Consider the following 7,577-nt stretch of genomic DNA (forward strand, 5'->3'; position numbering starts at 1 on the left):
AGCCACACACGAGCTCACGTGTCTCTTTCCCGCCCGGCGAAGCATCTGAAGCCCGGGGAGGCGAAGACGAAAATGCGCGTGCGCATAAGGACCAGTAGGAACTACGACTCCCAGAATCCTCCTGACAAGACTCTATTTCCCACAAGGCCGCACGGGGACCCCACCCCGGAACTGCGCTCTTTTCATGAAAGCGGAAGTTAGGGTGAGCCTGGTGGTGGAGTCGGTGGCCCTGAGGGTGGAAGAGGTTTTACGGATTGTCTACCTCCAGGGGTCGTCAGTGAGTCAGAAACCGGGACGTCAGAGGGAAAGGACCTCGCAACAGCCTTTCAGTGCATTATTCCGCTTTCCCTCTGGCGCGCACGACCAGACCCAAAGCCGCCGTGCACTGCCACCGCTGCGTGCTCTGTCCCCACCTCTGGGCGACCCTGGGAACAGAGGCCGATGGCTCGATGGCCTTCAATTCAGTTCAGTTCAGTTCTGTCGCTCAGTCGTGTCCGACTCTTTGTGATCCCATGGACTGCAGCACGCCAGGCTTCCCTGTCCATCACCAACTCCCAGAGCTTGCTCAAACATGTCCATCGAGTAGATGATGCCATCCAACCATTTCATCCGCTGTCGTCCCCTTCTCCTCCTGCCTTCAATCTTTCCCAGCATCAGGGTCTTTTCCAAGGAGTCAGTTCTTCGCATCAGGTGGGCAAAGTATTGGAGTTTCAGCTTCAGCATCAGTCCTTCCAATGGTCTTGGTCTTGGGTAAAGCTTATTCCCAATGCTGCATTGCCTGTCTTGCACTGGGAAGAAGTGAAGACCTGGCCAAAAAGGGCATAACCCACAGGGCTCCCCGTGTTGATCTCATAACTTTGCTTTTTCTAGCAGTAACTGCAGGAATCGAAGCTGTGGGCTGTGGGGACAGATGTGGACAGTAGCATGGAGGGGAGAAATTTGTGGATCCTGACCTGCTGTTGCGGTTCCCAAGATGTTTCCAGTGGCCCCAGCCCTATGTCTATATAGGACCGGTACAGCACATATCCTTAAATGCTTGGATTCTGTACAAAGTCAGCCCCCCCTTCCTCAGACCCTCCAGTCCCAGCTTCATTCCCCCAGACCCCAGCAACACCTTAACTGGGCCCTGCTGCCTATTTTCATCTTGCTACTTAGAAGCTACTTAGAGCATCCTGGCTAGAAATGGGAGCAATTGGTAGGACTGGAATGAGAAAGAGGGTCTGGACCATTTGGAGGAAAAGAAGAAAATAGAAGGAAAGGAGTGGACTAAGAAGGAACTGTGGACATTTAAGGGACTGACAGCTACTGAAGCAAAATGGGAGGGTTAGAGTATAGGTGAAAGCGGGTGAGAGGTCTTAAAAGACATCTATATGTATCCCTAAACAGGCAGATGAACACATTTTTCAGAGTTTCAAGCAAGATCATCTTCCTTTGGTGAAATACAGGGGTTTATCAGGATTACCTCATCATTGCTACTCAAAATTTTACACTGACTGGCTAAAGGTCACATTCCAGGGAGAGGCTGAAACTGCTGTTAGGTTAGGTATTAAGTCTTGGTTTGCTGACATGGGGATTAGCACAAGTGACTCCATTTGGGGCCTGTTGTTTCTTCTATTAACAGAATGTCCTTAATGAAGTTGTAAAAAGGTGTTCCTTTTACTCAATTCTGTGTCCTTTTGTTATTCTGTGTGACAGAATGGAAACTATAATAAAGCGAGTCTGCTGCATCTCAAGATAACTATGTTCATCTTGAAAAAGTGTTAGAAAAGGTAGATACATGCTCAGTCTTTCAACCCCTGTACTGTTGTTTAAGAATGTGCTGTGGGCCCAGAACATTTCCTTACAAAGATACAAAGAGCTCTTACAGTCTGGGCTCGGCATATCCCTTTGTTTGGGAATATCTTTCCCTGTTCTGGACTGGATGTGTACTTCTTTGTTCTGCTTAACTGTGTGCATCACGTGACACCCAGCTAACCCTACTCTTGTATCTGTTTGCAGCAGGGAGAGAATTGGGCCCTTTGCTTGCAGCACAAGAAGAGTGCATACAGATCTGCTGGCCATGGGGACTGTCATCAGTGAAACTGATCGTGCTCTTTCTCTTCACTGGTAAAGAGTAAAGCATTGTTCACACATTGTCCATGTGAATTGTGTCTTCTTGCAACACCAGCACCTGCAACCATGGAGCAGGTTGACACCCTGGGGCTGATACTCCGGTGGCAGATGCTGTTATACCAACTACTAGCCTCCATGCAGTGGGACTCCTCCCCTGGAAGTGGTAGTAAATGTCACTTGCTCAACTAAAAGCAATTCTGTGCTTGTTTGATTTGCTAGCTGAACTAGATTCTCTTTTAAAAATCATCTCTTGTATTTGAATGACTGGACAACAATGATTTTTTTGGACTTGGGTATTTAGTAGAAATTTTCTAGAAAATAAAAGTCAACTTGTCACTTCAAGAGAAGCAACTGAGATTATTGTTGACAATGATAAAATGTGGCCTTTCAAGCAAAAATTAGAATTTGAAAACCATATCTGCTGTGTGAGTGTGTGTATGTATGTGTGCACGCACATGCTTAGTCAGTCATGTCTGACTCTCTGACCCCATGGACTGTAGCCTCTCCAGGCCTTCCTCTGGCCATGGAATTCTCTAAGCATGTATACTGAAGTGGGTAGCCGTTCCCTTGTTCAGGGGATCTTCCCCACCCAGGGATCAAGCTCAGGTCTCCTGCATTGTAGGTGGATTCTTTACCACCTGAGCCACCAGGGAAACCCATGCTGTGCTGTGCTTAATCACTCAGTTGTGTTTGACTCTTTGTGACCCCATGGACTATAGTCCCCCAGGTTCCTCTGTCCCAGGCTCCTGAGAATTCTCCAGGAAAGAATATTTGAGTAGGTTGCCATACCCTTCTCCAGGGGATCTTCCCAACCCAGGTCTCCCACATTGCAGGTAGGTTCTTTACCATCTGAACCACCAGGGAAGCCCAAGAATACTGGAGTGGATAGCCTATCCCTTCTGCAGGGGAACTTTCTGACCCAGGGATCGAACCAGGGTCTCCTGCATTGCAGGGGGATTCTTTACCAGCTGAGCTACCAGGGAAGCCCAGGGAAACCCAACCTACCATGTAAATATTTTGACAGCTTTACATGCTTAAAAGATTCTTCTGATGAGCTTGGTGGTGATGTTAGTGAATGTGATTTTAAAAATACGTCAAATAATAAAATGTGTGTCAACATTTGGAAGATCTGCAAAGCTCAGTATATTAGATATCTGTTGTTGAATAACAGATTACTCCAAAACATAGTGATTTAAAACAAGAAAACTTATTATCTTTTGATTTCTGTGGGTCAAAAATTTGGGAGTAACTTATGTAGGTGGTTCTAACTTTGGGTTTCACTCACCTACACGTTGCTGTCAAGATGTCTGTCTCTTGAGGCTGCAGTCGTCTGAAAGCCTGGCTGGAGCTACAGTATCTGCTTCCAGGATGGCACACTCACATGGCTGGCGGCGGGAGACTGGGTATCTCACCCCATGTACCTTTCCATAGGACTTTGAGTATCCTCACAACATGGCAACTAGCTTCCCCCAGAGCAAGTGACCCAAGATCAAGGGAGCAAGATAAAAGCATCAATGTCTTTTATGGTCTATCCTCGTAAGTCACATTCTATAATTTTACCACATTCTATTCTTTAGAAGTGAATCATGTGTACAGTCCCTCTCAAGAAGGGGGAAATTTAAGTTCTACTTCCTAAAGGGAGGAGGACCTAATACATGGACATATTTTAATAGCACTACATTTAGTGACCCAATATTTTCCAAATGCCCAATGGATGATGTCACAAAACTACGATGCGTGGGTTGAAAAAAAACAAAAAGCTATTCCAATTGCAAGATAGCCCGATGGATTTTTAATGTCACAGAGTATGAAGAGTTCATTGATGCAGTTTTAGATTCCACATTGCTACTAACCTTTAAGAAGCTGTCATATGTTGGGTTTTGGCATGATATCAAACAAAATGGGGCTTCCCAGGGGGCACTTGTGGTAAAGAACCCACCCACCTGCAATCCAGGAGATGTAGCGACGTTTTTGATCTCTGGATCAGGAAGATCCCTTGGAGGAGGGCATGACAACCCACTCCAGTATTCTTGCCTGGTAAATCCTGTGGACAGTGGAGTCTGGTGGGCTACAGTCTATAGGGTCAGAAAGAGTTGGACATGACTGAAGTGACTTAGCATGCAAATAAGAATATCCAAAATTACCTGAAAAGGCTATTAAAATTCTCCCCTCATTTCCAACTACTTATCTCTGTGAGGTCAAATTTTCTTCATATACTTCACCCAAAATAACATTAGAACCAACTGGAATGATGAAGCAAGTATGAGAATTCAGCTGTCTTCTATTAAGCCAGACAGAGTTGCAAAAATGTAAAGTACTGATCACTAGTAAAGTACTAATTACTTTTTGTTTTGGAAAGTATTTTTTTCTTAAAAAGTGTATGTGTGTTCATTAACAAGTATTGGATTTATTATTGTAATTTTAAATGAAATATTTTAAAAGTTTCTTAGTTTCAATTTCTGATATGGTCCTGACGGATAGATATAATCCACATTAACAAAAGCTCTTTGGTATCCTCAATAATTTTTAAGAATGGAAAGGGGTTCTGAGACAAAAAAAGTTTGAAAACTACTGTCTAAGCAGTCACAAACATCCTGTCACCCTTGAAATGACATGTTTAGGTATGGGCTTGCAGTGCAGTTCTGGCCAGTGACATATGAAGTGAGGTGTAGGCATCATGTTCAGTTTTCAGTTCAGAGTATTAAACAGAAATGTGCATATGGTCTTCAAGGGGATTGGTAATGTTCTGTTTCTTATGCTAGCTGATTGATATGTGATGCTTATTCACCTTCTTTATCTCTTACATATTACGTTTTTTGTATGTGGAATATTTTATTACAAAAATTGGACACATGGAAGAGAAGATTCCTCTTCCTCTATGTAAGACTTTTTTCTGTTTTTCAGCATATTCATCTGGCGTGTTGGACCCAAGTGTGCACTGTTGGACTCTAAAGAATGTTATGCTCATGGCTGTCTGAGTCTGTGTCAACAACGTATTTGTGATACTTGACTTGTAACCTGAGAGTCCCCCGACCTCTCGCCACATGTGCAGTCTCTCCATTCACAAGGCTGTCAGTTCAAGTTGTACAAAGCCCCTCATGAAAAGACCTTCCCTTCTCTGGGTTAGTCCCTTCTCCCCTAAGATCAAGCAGGATAGCAGTGCCTGTCATGCATCACATCTTTGCTAAGTTCCCTCACCTAAAGCCCATGCAAGGATAGATATCAACTAGGTTTGCTGGCTCACCAGTTCTGTAAACTGCCACACACTGAATCCACTTTAGACCCCTTTCAGAACTTGTATGACAACCTTCTAAATGGAACCCACAACAGGTACAAAGGCAGGCTCACTACACTGTCACTGAGTGAGTGGACCTGCTCCCATGTCACACTGAGGACCTGGGGCTATGAAGTCATGTTTCTGGGTTTCTCCTACCCCTCTTCTTAATGTTACTTTCTCAGAGATTCATAAACCAAGTAGAAAACTAAGGAATTATATAATCCAATTAACAGATTTGAGGGGATACCTGAACAAAATCTGGGCTTGGCTATCATGGGTGAGGGGGGAATGCCTGTTGGCAAGCACAAAAATGTTTGCTACAGTTGTGCACACACATATGTGTATTTTAAGTCTTTCCACAATAAAATGAATTGCTGTGTAACTAAAAGAAATGAGTACAGGCAATGAATATGAAGAGGAAATAGACATATAAAACAAATAAATGCAGTCATATTTTGTGGTATTGAGATATATGTTGGTAGAAGAAGCAGACCCATTTGCTGAAACCCAATTTACTGATCCATACACCATATTTACTTGCTGTTTTTGCTGTTTATAAAGTTTACAACAATTCTTACTGGATGGAATTTTTAAAACAAACTTTGAACATTTCTGCAAAATCTTAGTTGTTCAGAATTCCATTATAATGGCATGACAGCATTTTAAGGGCTGTTCAGTCTATTGCAGCCCAGTTAGTTAGAAGAGAAGGACCATCTAAGAGAAAATATTCATGAGAATATATAAAAGATAAAAGACAGAGCACAAATATATAAATCAATAAGAAAAAGGCAACCAAATTGAAAAATGGACAAAGAATATGAACAGGCAGTTTGCGGATTCAGAAATACAGTTGGGGGCTTCCCTGGTGGCTCAGTGGTAAAGAATCTGCCTGCCAATTCAAGAGACAGGTTCAATCCCTGGTACAGGAAAGAGCCCACGTGCTTCAGAGCACCTAAGCACGTGTGCCACAACTACTGAGTTTGTGCTCTAGAGCTCGGGAACCACAACTACAGAGCCCACACATCCTAGAGCCTGTGCTCTGCAACAAGAGAAGTCAACAGCAATAAGACGCCTGTGCACCGCAACTAGAGAAAGCCCTTGTGCAGCAACAAAGAGCCAGTACAGCCAAAAAAAAAAAAAAAATCACCATTAAAAAGTCTATGTTGACTCAAAAAACAATCTTATGATTGCCAAGAGGAGGGATAGTTAGGGAGTTTGGGAAGGTCATGTACATATTGCTTTATTCAAAATGGATAACCAACAAGGACCTATTGTAGAGCACATGGAACTCTACTCAGTGTTATGTGCCAGCCTTGTTGGGAGTGGGAGTTTAGGGGAGAAGAGATATATGTATGTGTATGACTGGGTCCCTTTGCTGGTCACCTGAAACTACCACAACATTGTTATTTGGCTATACCCCAATAAAAAATAAAAAGTTTAAGCTTGGCCGGGAGGGTGGGGGGGGAGTTTGTATTTCCTTTGGGGTGGTAGGGGGAGCTAGGATAGAGTGGGCGGGGCTAGGGAATGATGTAGGGGGAGTAGATCAAGGACTGGAGAGTAAGGTGAAGGATCTGTGGGACTGGGGGTGATTTGGCCAGGCTGGGATTGATGAGTGAAAGGGAAAGGGCAGAGGGTTTGGAGAAACCAAAAGGTACTTGAAAGGACTGAGGGAAGTGAGAACAAACGGCAGTGGGAGAACTGAGACAGATTAGAAACAAGTGAAGAAACTTGATAAGAGGGAGGAGAAGGGGGTGGACCTGTCAGCAACTAGGAAGGTAAAATGGAAACAACTGGCTTTCAGTGAACTGACCTAGAGCCACTGGCAAACAGGACCTGTTAACACTAAGCAAGGCCCGGTAGAAGAAGAAGGTTTGAAGCAAACAGGAAACACTAATTTTCAGAATGCTACTAACTGTGCCTTGCAGAGCTCTTTTACTTCCTCTTGTCTTGGCTCTATTATTACACTGTAGTTTGCCTCTAAAGCAATCGAGATTTTCGAAGACGCCTTTGTCTGACAGTCAAAGGTTTGACTCTTTCCCATGTGATCCTAAGGTAAAAAATAGGGTACAGCTGCCTCTAGTAGAAACTTCTTCTGTCACTCTTAAAGCTTGGGAAGTTGCTTCAGATCCTAGGACATGAACCATGTCTCTCTGCAACAAGGTGTAGGTATGCATAAGGGCGTGCAGAC

General features: G+C 43.8%; 1 long non-coding RNA gene across 1 annotated transcript; it reads left to right on the forward strand.

Moving 5' to 3' along the window:
• Nucleotides 1–627: 627 nt before the first annotated feature.
• Nucleotides 628–2,158, forward strand: LOC122675746. Its single transcript, XR_006335331.1, has 2 exons — nucleotides 628–690; nucleotides 1,999–2,158. It is a non-coding gene; the product is annotated as an uncharacterized LOC122675746 (long non-coding RNA).
• Nucleotides 2,159–7,577: the final 5,419 nt, after the last annotated feature.

This window comes from Cervus elaphus, chromosome 19, assembly GCF_910594005.1.
Source record: "Cervus elaphus chromosome 19, mCerEla1.1, whole genome shotgun sequence".
Taxonomy (NCBI): domain Eukaryota; kingdom Metazoa; phylum Chordata; class Mammalia; order Artiodactyla; family Cervidae; genus Cervus; species Cervus elaphus.